General features: G+C 40.2%; 1 protein-coding gene across 1 annotated transcript in view; it reads right to left on the bottom strand.

Moving 5' to 3' along the window:
- The window catches only part of JAK2 (Janus kinase 2), a 2,444,284-nt gene that overhangs the window by 2,100,560 nt on the left and 327,685 nt on the right, over positions 1-16,039 (bottom strand). The gene's annotated exons all lie outside the window — the stretch shown is intronic.

The following is a 16,039-nucleotide window of genomic DNA, read 5'->3' as shown; positions in this document are numbered from 1 at the left end:
TGACAGCACGCATCACACTTCTTGAATCCGGAGACCTTTGCTTCTTTAGACATCTCAAAGGTGTAATCACACACGCAGTCACAAACACACTGATTACACCCTGTCTAGTTTAACTTAAAATAAAACAACTAGCTAGGTTTTTAAATTAAGAAAAAATAACACACACACTCCACTAGGGAAAGAAAAGGCCTGTAGGCCCAGGGAAGAACTTAAAGTTCTTGTGGGGAAAAACAGGAATTTTTAAGAAAGGGATAAGAATTCCTCTAAACTAAGGGAAATAAGTATAAATATTAAAATTAAAGGGTTTTAATACACTAACTTTACAAGAAAGTCACTTACCAAGAACCGGTAGAAAACCAACACCTCGATCGCTGTAGCGGCAAACGAGATCTGAGGTAACTCTCGCCTAGCATTGTGGGATATAAGGGGAGCCTCGAGCCGGTGGAACCAACTCTCGAGCTTTTAGAGTGGCCGAGTCGGAGCCGAGGTCGGCTCCGAACCCATCCAGCAAGAATGAAGGCGAGATAGACAACTTAACATTTATGGTTTTATGGCAACTCATTGGCAAATCATGGAGCATTCAAGTCAGAATATAATGACAGACATTTGAGCGTCAGACTTCATACCCTCCAGAAAATTAATTTTAAATCAAAACATGTTATTCTACCAAGTTACCACAAAACAAAAATACCTAATGGGTAATAAAACTTGTAAAAAACAAAAAAATGAACCATGAACAACAGGATAAATCTGAAGCCTTTAATGCTGCTCCATACACTAAGCGCTTTCACCATAGGTCAATGGCATCATCAGAGTGAATAGTAGCTATTCATCAAATCCTAGCCAGTGTGTCGGCTTTCACCACCCCATTGATTAACTGAGCCTCTGTCAAGCAGAGCCAATGAAGTGATCCCAGGGGTGTATTTTCTGTTACCCAATCACTCGTCAAGGCTACTCTTGAAGAGTGTTAGTGACTGGCTATGCCTAATGTAGTTAGGAATTTTGTTCCAAAGCATGGGGAGTCTCCGTGACAGGAATCTGTCCCTCCAGCATATTCTATTCATTGTTGTGGCGAGGTTTAGCTCACTAGAGCACGTGGCTCGCAGTGACTTGGATTTCTTTAGGTGGAGCATGTCCATGTCAGTTCGGAGTTGGACATGGCTTTGTAAGTTAGGCAGTGATCACCTCCGAGTAAGCGATATGCCAATGAGTACAGCTGGAGTTTTTTCAGTCGGGCTGCATAGGACATATGTTGGAGGCCAGTAGCCCTCTTGGTGAGGTGCTTTTGTGGTCTTTCCAGCTGTTGGAAGTGTCTTGTGAGGTACAGCTCAAATGGGGCATTGTACTCTATGATGGGTCTGATGAGTGACAAGTAGAGGGGCACTATAACCTCTTTAATTCTAGATGCGAACCCCTTAGTAATTAGATGGGCCACATAGAAGGATTTCCTAACTACTTTGGCAATATGATTGCCAAAGAAGAGATTACTATCTACCTGGGTCCTCACATCTCTTATTACCTCTTCTGTATTAAGGGTGCTCCAGCCTATGTGGTAATTCGTGGGTGTTTTGTTTTTCCCAAACGGGATGACTATGCATTTTTTGGCATTTAGCTTGAGGCCATGACTTTGACACCAGGTGTCTGTCTCCGTAAGGCCTTTTTGAAGGATGTCCATGTCAGCCAGAGAGTAAATTATGGGCTCCCAGTTTGCAATCATCAGCATACTTGGTTAGCCATAGTCCTCCTGTGTTTGCCTGTACTTCTGAGAAATATATGCCGAACAGTAGGGGTCCCAGAACCGAGCCTTGTGGGACACCACTTGTAAATGGTTTAGAGTCAGACCCGGAGCCCGCTATTCTTACCATGCGAGTTCTGTCTGTAAGCCAGTTGGCAACCAATCTTGTGACGCAGGGGTTTATGTTCAGGCTGGTGAGATTTTCTATAATACCCGAGTGAGGAATGATGTCAAATGCCTTGGCGAGATCAAGGTAGGCTGTGTGAACCACCTTTCCCTCGTCTATGGCCTTGGTGACTGTCTCAAAGTAGTCAACCAGGTTTAGTAGGCATGATCTGCCCTTAACAAAGCCGAACTGGGTCGGGTCAAGTGATTGGAGGTTCCCAATGTCTTTGTTAAGGAGTTCCATGATGATGCGCTCCATAGCCTTGCAGACCAGGCTAGTCAGGCTTATGGGGCAATAGTTACCAGGGTCAGTTGTGGCCCCTCCTTTGTGGAGCAGAATAACCGTTGCTGTGCGCCATTGTATGGGCACGTAGCCTGTGGAGAGACTGAGGTTGAACAGCGTGTTTAGGTGGGGGGTTAGCTTGTTCTGTAATTTGTGCAAGACGCAGGCCCCATTGATGCTGGATTTCTGGCTTTTGAAAGGGCTGTTTTCACCTGTGAAATCCGGGACACTATACTTTTCCAGTATTGTTGTGGGTCCTTGAGAGGGAGGTGAAGTTTGCACTGAATTTATCTGCCAGGATGTTGGCAATATCAGTAGGTTCAGTATATTTTGTGCTATTTTGCACTAAACTCAGAGCATATCTGCGAGTTGCCACTTAGATTCTTGACATAGCTAAAGAAGGCTTTGTGGTTATCTTTCGAATCCTTGGCTATTTTTCTTTCGAAGTTAGCCTTGGATGATTTCATGAGGGACCTTAGTTTCTTACTGATACTGATCAGGGATGTCTTTCCTTTTTGGGATTTGCTTTTTTTCTGAACTAGTTTCCTCCTCCTGTTGTATAACCTGTTTATGGCAGGGGTCCACCAGACTGGTTTCCTTCTCTTAGGGGAGTGAGTCTTAGTCTTGCTAGGGATGGCACGATCCATGCATCCTTGTAGGTACTCAGAGTGCAACTGTAAAGGATTCTGCATCTTGGGCAGTGTTATCCTTTAGCGTGGGGGTTGTGAAACTTACCACCTCTGCCTTAAGTAAGGTGAAGTTTGTTTTAGAAAAGTTTTTCACTGTGGTTTCCTTGGTTGGGGGTGACGCTGGTGAGGTGTGGACATCCAGGGTGATTAGTTTATGGTCTGATCTAACCAGTGACGGGTTGACCTCCGGTACGGAACACCTGTCACCCATGTTGGTGATGACCAGGTCCAATACGTTGTGGCCTCTAGTACGGGAGTTTACCAGCTGATCCAGGGCATTTGAATTGATAAATTCCAGGAAGTGCTGAGCATGGGAGTTTGTACTAGAGTAGTTTTCCCAGTTAATGGTAGGGTAATTGAAATCGCCCAATATCAGGGTGTTCGGTAGGACCTTCATGTTTTCCAGTATCTCCAGAAAGGCGGAGTGGTGGTCCTCGGTCATGGAGGGTGATCTGTAGCAGGCCACAATTTGCATTGCAGATTTGCCCGATGTTAGTTGCACATGGATGATCTCAGAGGTATCATGCTGCGCCACTAACCTGGAGGTGTGAGTATCCTTGATGAATATGGATACACCCCCCCCTCCTTTTGTGTTTCGGTCCATGTTCTGTGGCTGAAATGTGTGGTACGAGTTGTAGCCCAGTAGTGCTCTCTGGAGCCTTGAACCAGGTTTCAGTTACTGCACAGATGTCGACATTCTCCATACTTAGGAGTACTTCAAGCGCATGTATTTTGAGATTTAAACTCCTGGCGTTGAGTAGTATAACCCTCATTTTTTTTTTTACTTGTGTTGTTTACGGTGGTGGATTTGAATTTTGAGCCTTGCCTAAAAAAGGCACTATGGGGGCAGCAAGAGCCTTGGCCAGTATTCGAAAGCCAAGGGATGACAGGAGCAAGCAGTCTCTTGCGAAGCAATGCGGCTTGCCAAGCATGTCATCCCAGGCTGACAGACACTGGATCTCCTTTGAATGACACCAGAAGCTTAGCCAATTGTTGAAATTGATTTTTTTCTTTATACTGAGGTATCATTCTTGGTGAGGGCAGGATGCTAGTCAGGGTCATACCCACCTGGGCTACATGATCAGAGAGCTCTTCATGTCTCTTTACATGTAGTCCAGGGAGGTACATTTCAGGTCATTCACACCAACATGAGCAATGACAGAGTCATATTTGTACTTGTTCTGGAGTGACCTGAGTGCTCGTGTTATGTGGTGGATTCTGACTCCCGATAGGCAGCTAACAGTAACCTTCTCCTTGTCCAGCCTAGTGAGTGGGGAGTCAGTGTGCCTGACTATAGAGTCGCCTATTACTAGTGTGTTAGGTATGTTAATTCGCCTTAAGGCTGTGATTGTGCAGCACATTAATTTTGTGTTTTATGTGTTGTCTGGTTGGTGACGGGAGGTGCAGGTTTTGTGGGTGCCTGCTTTGGAGCTCTCGGATGTTTTTGCAGGTTTTTATTTAAAGCCTTTGAGTATGATTTTGTGCACTTATGTGTAATTTTTGCCACTGCTGGTTTAGTAGGTCTATGTGAGGCTGGAGGTGTGGTGCAAGTGTTAACCTTCTCCTCATGACTGTCTGTTCCAGTCTTGGGTGGAGAGATCTTAGCCTCCAATTTGGCTGTATAATTGCATCTCTCGCATATGTTAGTGTTTTGTGGTAGGAGGAGAGGGCTGTCTGTGTACATGAGGCAGTTGTAACATTGCCTAAGGATACCCAGATTCACCAGCTGGACTGGAGAGTACACCTGAAGTTGCCCTTTGATCATGCCTGAATAGTAGGGTGAGCTGCTTAGTCGCTTTCCATTTAAAAGAGCAGTCAGTTTTTTAACCAAAGCAATCAGTTCTATGACCACTGCTTCCATTGATATTCCAACGTTTAAGCAATTTAAATAACAAAAAAAAAAAAAAAACACTTTGTGACCACGAATGTACACGGATATTGGGTTCAAAAACACCAAGTCACCACAAAACGAAAATACCCAAAGGGTAATAAAAACTTGTTTGTGGTTCATTTTTTTCTTTTTTACATGTTATTCTACCAACTTTCTGCTTGCAAGAGCAATATTTAAAAATTGTCCCTATTATTGGGCCTTTATCCACCCCCATTATTTATGGCTTTGTCAGGATTTGTTGAGAGCTATATTCTGTACTGGCTTCAGCATCAAGTCCGAGTCAGGAAAATATCTACAACTACTGGCAGTATTACGTTTATATTGCTTATTCTGTATCTTACTTGGAAGATTTTTGCCTAAAACTATTACTCTGTTACTTCTATACATTGTCCTGAAGATCTGTTTTTCATTTTTCAATATGCCATGACTGAAAAGAGATACAGGAAGTCCTGTTCACCAACTACAAATAAAATAAAACTAAAATTAAATTAAATAAAGCAAATCTGGATCCCATGCCCACCACACTAATATGCTATGACATAACTAAGTAGAAAAATACACAGCAAGTTAAAGGGGTAATTGACATCCAAGGGGATAGATGTCCTGTTTAAAAGTGGGAAGAATCAAGGCAAGGAAACCTAAAAGTCCTTTAACTGTTCAGCACAAAGATGCATACATTTTACGATGAACAAGTTCTTGCCTTACTAATGCTTTGTGAAAGAACAGCACTGGACGCTGTCCACCTACACTAGCCATGCAGAAAACAAGAACAGAGCTGTACAAAATCAATGACAGCTTTATGCTTCTACAGCACAAACTGTAAGTGGATGAGTAAGTCCGTAAACAAAGAAAATGCACCTCAAATCTGTTTGAAGACTGACTCTTGTCACCACCCAAGCTACTGAATAAGAAATGAGGGATGATTAATGCCATCTGATGAAGTTACATTTTAAAAAAGTGCATAGGATGTAGGAGTAAGTAGCTGCAGTAAACAATGAGCAACAGTTTCTATTACAAATGTACCAACAGTAATGATCTGAAAAGTAGGTGAGAATTTGTAAACCGTGATTATTCTATAATTATTATTTTAAAAGCAAATGCACATTGTGAGATACTTGGCATAGGAAGAAAACATCTTGGTACGAAAAATAGACATTCAAGAGCTAAGATGGACTGAAAAACACTACACAATGTGGCATGTGTGTACGTGTTTGTGTGTGTATGTGTATGTATATATATATATATATATATATATATATATATATATATATTTTTTTTTTAATTTAATTTATATACACACACACTCATAATCCATGGGCATAAGTAGAATTTTGGTTTTTCCTTTATGGGTGTTGTTTGAATACTTTTTTTCGAATCCTTGGCTATTTTTCTGAAGTTAGCCTTGGATGATTTCATGAGGGACCTTAGTTTCTTACTGATACTGATCAGGGATGTCTTTCCTTTTTGGGATTTGCTTTTTTTCTGAACTAGTTTCCTCCTCCTGTTGTATAACCTGTTTATGGCAGGGGTCCACCAGACTGGTTTCCTTCTCTTAGGGGAGTGAGTCTTGGTCTTGCTAGGGATGGCACGATCCATGCATCCTTGTAGGTACTCAGAGTGCAACTGTAAAGGATTCTGCATCATGGGCAGTGTTATCCTTTAGCGTGGGGGTTGTGAAACTTACCACCTCTGCCTTAAGTAAGGTGAAGTTTGTTTTAGAAAAGTTTTTCACTGTGGTTTCCTTGGTTGGGGATGATGCTGGTGAGGTGTGGACATCCAGGGTGATTAGTTTATGGTCTGATCTAACCAGTGACGGGTTGACCTCCGGTACGGAACACCTGTCACCCATGTTGGTGATGACCAGGTCCAATACGTTGTGGCCTCTAGTACGGGAGTTTACCAGCTGATCCAGGGCATTTGAATTGATAAATTCCAGGAAGTGCTGAGCCTGGGAGTTTGTACTAGAGTAGTTTTCCCAGTTAATGGTAGGGTAATTGAAATCGCCCAATATCAGGGTGTTCGGTAGGACCTTCATGTTTTCCAGTATCTCCAGAAAGGCGGAGTGGTGGCCCTCGGTCATGGAAGGTGATCTGTAGCAGGCCACAATTTGCATTGCAGATTTGCCCGATGTTAGTTGCACATGGATGATCTCAGAGGTATCATGCTGCGCCACTAACCTGGAGGTGTGAGTATCCTTGATGAATATGGGTACACCCCCTCCTTTTGCGTTTCAGTTCATGTTCTGTGGCTGAAATGTGTGGTACGAGTTGTAGCCCAGTAGTGCTCTCTGGAGCCTTGAACCAGGTTTCAGTTACTGCACAGATGTCGACATTCTCCATACTTAGGAGTACTTCAAGCGCATGTATTTTGAGATTTAAACTCCTGGCGTTGAGTAGTATAACCCTCATTTTTTTTTTTTACTTGTGTTGTTTACGGTGGTGGATTTGAATTTTGAGCCTTGCCTAAAAAAGGCACTATGGGGGCAGCAAGAGCCTTGGCCAGTATTCGAAAGCCAAGGGATGACAGGAGCAAGCAGTCTCTTGCGAAGCAATGCGGCTTGTCAAGCATGTCATCCCAGGCTGACAGACACTGGATCTCCTTTGAATGACACCAGAAGCTTAGCCAATTGTTGAAATTGATTTTTTTTTCTTTATACTGAGGTATCATTCTTGGTGAGGGCAGGATGCTAGTCAGGGTCATACCCACCTGGGCTACATGATCAGAGAGCTCTTCATGTCTCTTTACATGTAGTCCAGGGAGGTACATTTCAGGTCATTCACACCAACATGAGCAATGACAGAGTCATATTTGTACTTGTTCTGGAGTGACCTGAGTGCTCGTGTTATGTGGTGGATTCTGACTCCCGATAGGCAGCTAACAGTAACCTTCTCCTTGTCCAGCCTAGTGAGTGGGGAGTCAGTGTGCCTGACTATAGAGTCGCCTATTACTAGTGTGTTAGGTATGTTAATTCGCCTTAAGGCTGTGATTGTGCAGCACATTAATTTTGTGTTTTATGTGTTGTCTGGTTTGTGACGGGAGGTGCAGGTTTTGTGGGTGCCTGCTTTGGAGCTCTCGGATGTTTTTGCAGGTTTTTATTTAAAGCCTTTGAGTATGATTTTGTGTACTTATGTGTAATTTTTGCCACTGCTGGTTTAGTAGGTCTATGTGAGGCTGGAGGTGTGGTGCAAGTGTTAACCTTCTCCTCATGACTGTCTGTTCCAGTCTTGGGTGGAGAGATCTTAGCCTCCAGTTTGGCTGTATAATTGCATCTCTCGCATATGTTAGTGTTTTGTGGTAGGAGGAGAGGGCTGTCTGTGTACATGAGGCAGTTGTAACATTGCCTCAGGATACCCAGATTCACCAGCTGGACTGGAGAGTACACCTGAAGTTGCCCTTTGATCATGCCTGAATAGTAGGGTGAGTTGCTTAGTCACTTTCCATTTAAAAGAGCAGTCAGTTTTTTAACCAAAGCAATCAGTTCTATGACCACTGCTTCCATTGATATTCCAACGTTTAAGCAATTTAAATAACAAAAAAAAAAAAAAAAAAAAAAAAAAAAAAAAAAAAAACACTTTGTGACCACGAATGTACACTGATATTGGGTTCAAAAACACCAAGTCACCACAAAACGAAAATACCCAAAGGGTAATAAAAACTTGTTTGTGGTTCATTTTTTTCTTTTTTACATGTTATTCTACCAACTTTCTGCTTGCAAGAGCAATATTTAAAAATTGTCCCTATTATTGGGCCTTTATCCACCCCCATTATTTATGGCTTTGTCAGGATTTGTTGAGAGCTATATTCTGTACTGGCTTCAGCATCAAGTCCGAGTCAGGAAAATATCTACAACTACTGGCAGTATTACGTTTATATTGCTTATTCTGTATCTTACTTGGAAGATTTTTGCCTAAAACTATTACTCTGTTACTTCTATACATTGTCCTGAAGATCTGTTTTTCATTTTTCAATATGCCATGACTGAAAAGAGATACAGGAAGTCCTGTTCACCAACTACAAATAAAATAAAACAAAAATTAAATTAAATTAAATAAAGCAAATCTGGATTCCATGCCCACCACACTAATATGCTATGACATAACTAAGTAGAAAAATACACAGCAAGTTAAAGGGGTAATTGACATCCAAGGGGATAGATGTCCTGTTTAAAAGTGGGAAGAATCAAGGCAAGGAAACCTAAAAGTCCTTTAACTGTTCAGCACAAAGATGCATACATTTTACGATGAACAAGTTCTTGCCTTACTAATGCTTTGTGAAAGAACAGCACTGGACGCTGTCCACCTACACTAGCCATGCAGAAAACAAGAACAGAGCTGTACAAAATCAATGACAGCTTTATGCTTCTACAGCACAAACTGTAAGTGGATGAGTAAGTCCGTAAACAAAGAAAATGCACCTCAAATCTGTTTGAAGACTGACTCTTGTCACCACCCAAGCTACTGAATAAGAAATGAGGGATGATTAATGCCATCTGATGAAGTTACATTTTAAAAAAGTGCATAGGATGTAGGAGTAAGTAGCTGCAGTAAACAATGAGCAACAGTTTCTATTACAAATGTACCAACAGTAATGATCTGAAAAGTAGGTGAGAATTCGTAAACCGTAATTATTCTATAATTATTATTTTAAAAACAAATGCACATTGTGAGATACTTGGCATAGGAAGAAAACATCTTGGTACGAAAAATAGACATTCAAGAGCTAAGATGGACTGAAAAACACTACACAATGTGGCATGTGTGTACGTGTTTGTGTGTGTATGTGTATGTATATATATATATATATATATATATATATATATATATATATTTTTTTTTTTTTTAATTTAATTTATATACACACACACTCATAATCCATTCATATCTCAAGCAAGTCTGCTTCAATGCATGGGTACTTCAGCATTGTATAAAACCAAAAATTTACAAAGTGAAGGACCTAATGCAAAAATGATCTACAGCATGTATGTAATATATTTATATATGTATATGTATATATATATATATATATATATATATATATGTATATATATATATATATATATATATATATATATATATACACACACACACACACATTCTGTGTATTTATATGAGTATATATACATAACTGTGTGTGCACATGTGTGAGGCTGCATAATACAATAAGCACATGTAATCATACATACATGTATCTGCATGTACACACACACACACACACACACACACACACACACACACACACACACTGATGAAGATAAGAAAATAACTGATCATATGAATTAGTACACACTATGGTCTAGAAATATGTTCGTTCTGCTTATTTTTATCATAGCAGCATACACAAAGAAAAATCCATCTCTACCGGACAAAACAGATCATAAATTGCTTATCATAGAGACTTGACAGACAAACAGTTTCTTCACTGAAATGGAGCATGGATCCATTACAAGCTCAACCTGGGAGGACTGTCTGGTTAAATAACCTGTTCAGGATTACACAGAAGGCAAGAAGAGGCTATGGGAATGAAACATAGGACTGCTGCAGAGTAGAGGTACATCAGTTGTAGCTTAAATTTACCTGTCAAAAATCCAGAACAAGATCTGTGTCGATCCTTCAGTGACAACAAAACAAAGACAGAGCAACACTTACCACAAGCAGACCTTTGAGATGGCCTTCGACAGTTAGGTTAGTTTCTTTTGGGACTCTTCCAAAGAGCCACCTCAACTGCTGATTCTTTTCATACTTCAACTGCCTGCACAGTGGAGTGTACAACTCCATGGCAATTAGAAGGTCTCAGTCATGAGGAGGGTCTGCTTGCCACAGACACCAGTTTTTACTTCTGCTTTAAACATAAGGGATAGCAATACAAGCAAAAAATAAGGACAAAATATTACAAGTCTGCAGCAGACCTGCTCAAAAAAAGTAACATTGCCAAACTAACTTTTACACAGGCTTGACAGCTCCAGACAGGCTGTGAAGCAGTGAAGCTCCTAGCGTCTTTGCTGCAGACTTGCTCAAATACAAGCAAGATGGCCACAATAGCATTTGCACAGGTTTCACTCCTCCTGCAAGGCTGTGAAGCTAATAGGAAGCAGATGTTTTTTGCTGAACAGTAATCTAGCTAACTGAGGGGAAAAAAGCTGTCAAGCACACCCTTACAGAGTAAGAGGAGTGCTCATCATACTGTGCTACATAGCACTCCCAGTCCGTGACTTGGAAGAATGTACCTGATTTTGCCTCACATTTTTGCCCTAAGCACCCGTAAAGTTAGTGCTTTCCTAGTAATTCATTGAGGATTACAGTTAGTTGATAATGCCACACAGTTTCACATTCATTCTTCAGAAAATGCACGTTGGTCTCTTAACTTACCAGGTGAACTGGAGAAAGTACAGTTGTGTAAGTAAACTTATCATAGCAGTAGATGTTCGAATTATCACTGCTGCAGTAGCCTTGGCTATTTGGGTTACATCCTGCCAAGGAGACAGCAGTCTGACAGTTTCCAAACCTTCAGGGCACCTTCCACATAGGGTCATAGGCCCAAAATGTCAAGCAAATTGAACTGAGCTGACTAAAAGATGTTTGTTCACCAAGCCCTTCAGAACTTTCCTGTTAGCTGACAGAAGGAGGCTGAGACCCTGACAAGGCAATGCCAGCAACAAGAAAAATAAATGCCCACATCCTAGCATAAAAAAATCCACCATAAAACAAGGGTGATGGAGAGAGGGAGCAGCTACAGCAGCAGTGAACTTTTGAACATCTACTGTTGCGGTAACCTTACCTACACAACTGTACTATGTTCATCATATTAATAACCAACCCAGTAGCCTATATGAGTAGATTACTCTAGCTTATTACATTTGGGAGGTGGAAGGAGAAGAGTCCAGATGCCCCTGAAGAATGGTTTTAGCAAAGCCTGATCTAGACCTAGACAAGGAATTAAGCTTGCAGTGCTTTGTAAAATTATGTACAGAGGAACAAGTTGCAGCTTCTAGACTACTTATAGAATCCAACCTTTTCCAAAAGCCATAGATGCAGCCAAGACCCTGGTAGAGTGGGCCTTGACCCTGCCTGGAATAGTTCTGTTATGGTAAGTTTAACAAAAACAAATAGTCTTAGACAACCACTTGGAAGTAGTCTGTTTTAACACAGGTTGTCCATTCTTAATTTCACAAGAAATGAGGATCTGAAAGACTTAGTTCTGTACCAGAGGTGTCTGTGTATGTCCAAGATATGGAGTATTCTTTCTCCCTTAAATAAACAAAGGATTAGTTCTTCAAAAACCCCTGACCCTGTGGAAAATGAGGTTGGGCTGACTCATCATAAAAGTCTGCAACTCAGATGCACTTCTTGCAGAAGTCAGAGCAATCAGTAAAACTGTTTTCTATTTTAAGAACCTCAAGTTAGCCAGAGGTTAGTTGGTTCGTTGGTGCAAATGAAGCAAGTGTTAGCTTCTTTACCACAAAATTAAGATCCCAATGAGGAGCCAACAGTTTACTCGTAGGCCTCTTGTACAAAACAGATTTAGAAAATGGAAAGTTTTTCCCAAAGTAGAATTTATCTGCCCAGCAAAGGAACAGAACTAAGCCAACTGTCAATCCTCAAAAGCCTGAGAGAAATGTGCTCTTTGCCAGCAGTAGAGCTCCAAATGGCTTTCCGCCCAAACTTGTCTTTTAGTCAGCTTATCTTGAGATGTCCGATAGTTTGTGCATGAGGACGGTGCCCTTACGTTTTGGAAGCTGGCCGGCTGTCATATCCTTGGAAGGACATAACCCCAGACAGTTAAGGGTACTGCAGCAGTGATCAATATGATGAATATCAATTTAAGAAAGACTCCAATTTTTAAATTTTGTCCCTGACTCTTCAACAAAGAAGTTGAAAGGCATGCTTTTCCCCTTTGTTACTTTATGAGGTGTGTTGACAAATTACTCTGATAATATTATAAATGCCATAGTAATTCCAGAAGATAATAGCTTGCAATGCTACAGATTTAATAGGAGACCTTCTCTGCATAGCTCTGTGCCTTCACAGATTACTGCAAAAGGGCTCTTCTTTCCACCCTGGAAGTTTTGCTTGGTGCACCAAGTTTTCTCCACCTCCACCCACACCTTCACCTGGTGTGCTTCCCTGTTAACTGAAATCTGTCCTTATTGCCAAGTCTGCAGCTTGAACTAAATATACAGTACAGTACCTCTCATACTGCCATACTAAGGCATTCTGTGTCTGTATACATTTCAGTACTTTTTCATACATAAACTACCTTTTGATTTTTGCAGCTCACACTTGCTGTGGTTCTCTGACTGCATGGGAGTACACATACACACAAGGACTGATTTCTGCACCTGTTCTGTTTTGTTCTTCCCTGCCCTCAATCTCCAGCCTCCTCCAATTGTCTAGCAGTAAATCTGTTTCTGAACAGTACATGCTCAAACTCTGGAAACAGTCATATATAATCCCAATCCAAAAGGCAGTAACACATACTGCCCTGGCCTCATACAGACCAACTACAATCTTATCAGCTATTTCAAAATCACCCGAAAAACACATTCACAATGAACTACTAAGTCATGTAATACAAATCACCCTTCTAAGTTTAATATAAATCAAGGTTTTCCTCATCACCACAGTATTCTTTAACCTATCTAAAGCCTTTACCAAAATGTCATATCTACTACTACCGCAAAGCCTAGCCAAAACAGATGTAAACAGCCAAGCACTAAACTGGTTTAGAAGTTAGCTTCAATAGATCTCAGGAAGGGTTACCACCTGTCCCACTTTGCGAGGGACAGTCCCTCTTTGGGCAGTTGTGTCCTGACAAAAAATTGTAAAAATAGGAAATGTCCCGAGATTTTAGGACAAAATTCTTTCCTATATTTTATGTAATAGTTGCATAAAACAGTTATTCTGTATCTAAAATATCTAAATATTATAAGAAACAGCCAAGCACTAAACTGGTACAAGAATTAGCTTCAATAGATAATTTCTAACCTTTGTACTGACCGTGGGTATGTGTCGGCCTGTAAAATCTGATGTTTGTACCAAAAATGTCCCACTTTGGCCATTGGAAAAGGTGGTAACCCTAATCTCAGGCTGTCCACTGGGAACCCAGTCTGAGCCATCTTACACTGGCATTCCTCAAAGATCCACCCTTAGCCCTGTCCATTCAATATCTTCATCAATGACAAGCATACCCCAGTCCATAATGCTAAGTTAATAAAATATGCAGATAAGCCCACCATCGTATGGACAGCTATCAGCATTACCCAAGTTAAAGGGGCACTAGTTCACATTTTTACGATAGGAATTTGTTTACATTCCAGTATTGTGGTTAATCAAAAGATCCAACTGTTCACAAGATAGCCTTTGCAGAAAGCCATTCTGAGTATGCTCAAAACCAGCTCAATCTAACTTCAGTGGCAGCGGATTCTTATAAAGTGTGTGTTAACATCTGAAATGCATTGTGTTCTTTTGCATTTACTTTCCACACCCTTAGTCCATTCCACTACTTCAGTGGCTAAATCATCCATTGATAATGAAGAGCCACAAAGTGAGAGCCGCAAGCTAATGGAGGCATGAAATGTTATGTAGTCTGCTATGTAATTATGCCAGGCTTAGGCTAATATGATGTTACCATGGGAACTGTACTTTTTCATGCATTTCTTTTTGCTACATGGTAAGAACTTTCATTACTTAAAACATCTTTTTCTAATTTTCTGCAATATACTGCTTTGCTATTACTGGTATTTTGTGCAGTCTTCAGAAGTGCTGTTTATTAATGTAGGTACTCATGTGTATACTTCTTCATACACAGTTAATTAATACAGCTGTTTTCTGTAGAACAGCGGAAATGAGAACTACCCTGATATTTTAGGGGAAAAATGTCTCCATCTTTTCTGTAAATACTGCTGAAAACTCTGATGCACAATGTGTTGTGAAGCTGTTAAAGCAACTAAAATTCAACAGCTTTATTGTGATAACAGTATGACAATACAAATGCAAATATTTTGCACTGGCTAATGCTGTACTTTCTCTAGAACAAAAAATCCCACATTTCTGTAATTACTGGCGAATAATGAATCCATACCACTGAATCTAAGAAAATCAGATATAACAAAACTAGAAACTTGTTATAATAGAATAGCAAAGTTTGCTACAGGCACCAACTATAGATTCCACCATTGCCACTCTCTCGGAAAACTTTCATGGCTTGAATTCCCCTCACTGTTAAAATACAACCAGCTCAAAATAGCTCACCAAATAATAAACCAGCCTGAAAAAACTCCAGCCCTAAATAACCTACTAGTTCACTACTCTAATAAATGGACCCTTTGCTCAGGCAATAAAGCACTATTAGAAATAACAAAAGCAAAAAGCTCGCTGGAGAATCCCTCTACTCCTGTACTGTTGCCAAAGCCTGGAACAGCCTTCCATTAGACATTAAATCCAATACCAACATAGTCCAATTCAAAAAACTACTAAAAGCCCACCTGTCTGCTCAACCTGGCTAAATAACTAAATTAGAATAAACCAAGTCACCTAACATACTGGCCAAATTACTGTCCCTGACTAAACCAAGCTACCTAAATGACTTCATCACTATCCAAGTCACACCAAACTCGCTACATCCTAACTAAACAAAAACTCTTCTTACGTTCTCACTACACAGTCTCCTTTAGCATACCTTAAGTTCAAACTTATAAATATTGTAAAATCCTGTGAAGACTGTATATAAAGTAAGCTGCTCAAACTGTTACACTTATATGATTTTTATACCTTTCAATAGTAATCTTGCACTAGTCTTTTTTTTTCTATACTGCTATAAACTGTAATTGGTTTCTTTTTAGAAATGCTATGTCAGTTTTGTTTAGATTTCTGAAGAAATTCTATGTAAAATTGTTAAATTTTTATTCTTGGTATGTCTTAGAGCTTTCCTCCTTGGGCCTCCGCTGAAAATGGACTTGGTGTCTGGTCAGACTTCCCTGGTAAACAAATGTAAAACAAATAAATTACATATGTACATACATACATATACACACACACACACATATATATATATATATATATATATATATATATGTGCACACAAATACATATATGTGTGTATGCATGTGTATATATCCTGCAGGGGTGCGAGGTACTTCCCTCTTGCAAAAACACTTTTCTGTTTTTTTTTCTTTACATTGCTTTTTTTGAAGACACATTTAAACATTTAATCAAATAAAATCATTGACAGAATGCATCTCAAATAGGTTTCATATATTTAACAGTTCTGACAAAAAAATC

This window comes from Protopterus annectens, chromosome 2.part0 (genome assembly GCF_019279795.1).
Source record: "Protopterus annectens isolate FY-2018-M chromosome 2.part0, PAN1.0, whole genome shotgun sequence".
Classification (NCBI taxonomy): domain Eukaryota; kingdom Metazoa; phylum Chordata; order Ceratodontiformes; family Protopteridae; genus Protopterus; species Protopterus annectens.
Note: the sequence above shows the minus strand (reverse complement) of the source record. Positions and strands in the feature narration are given on the sequence as shown.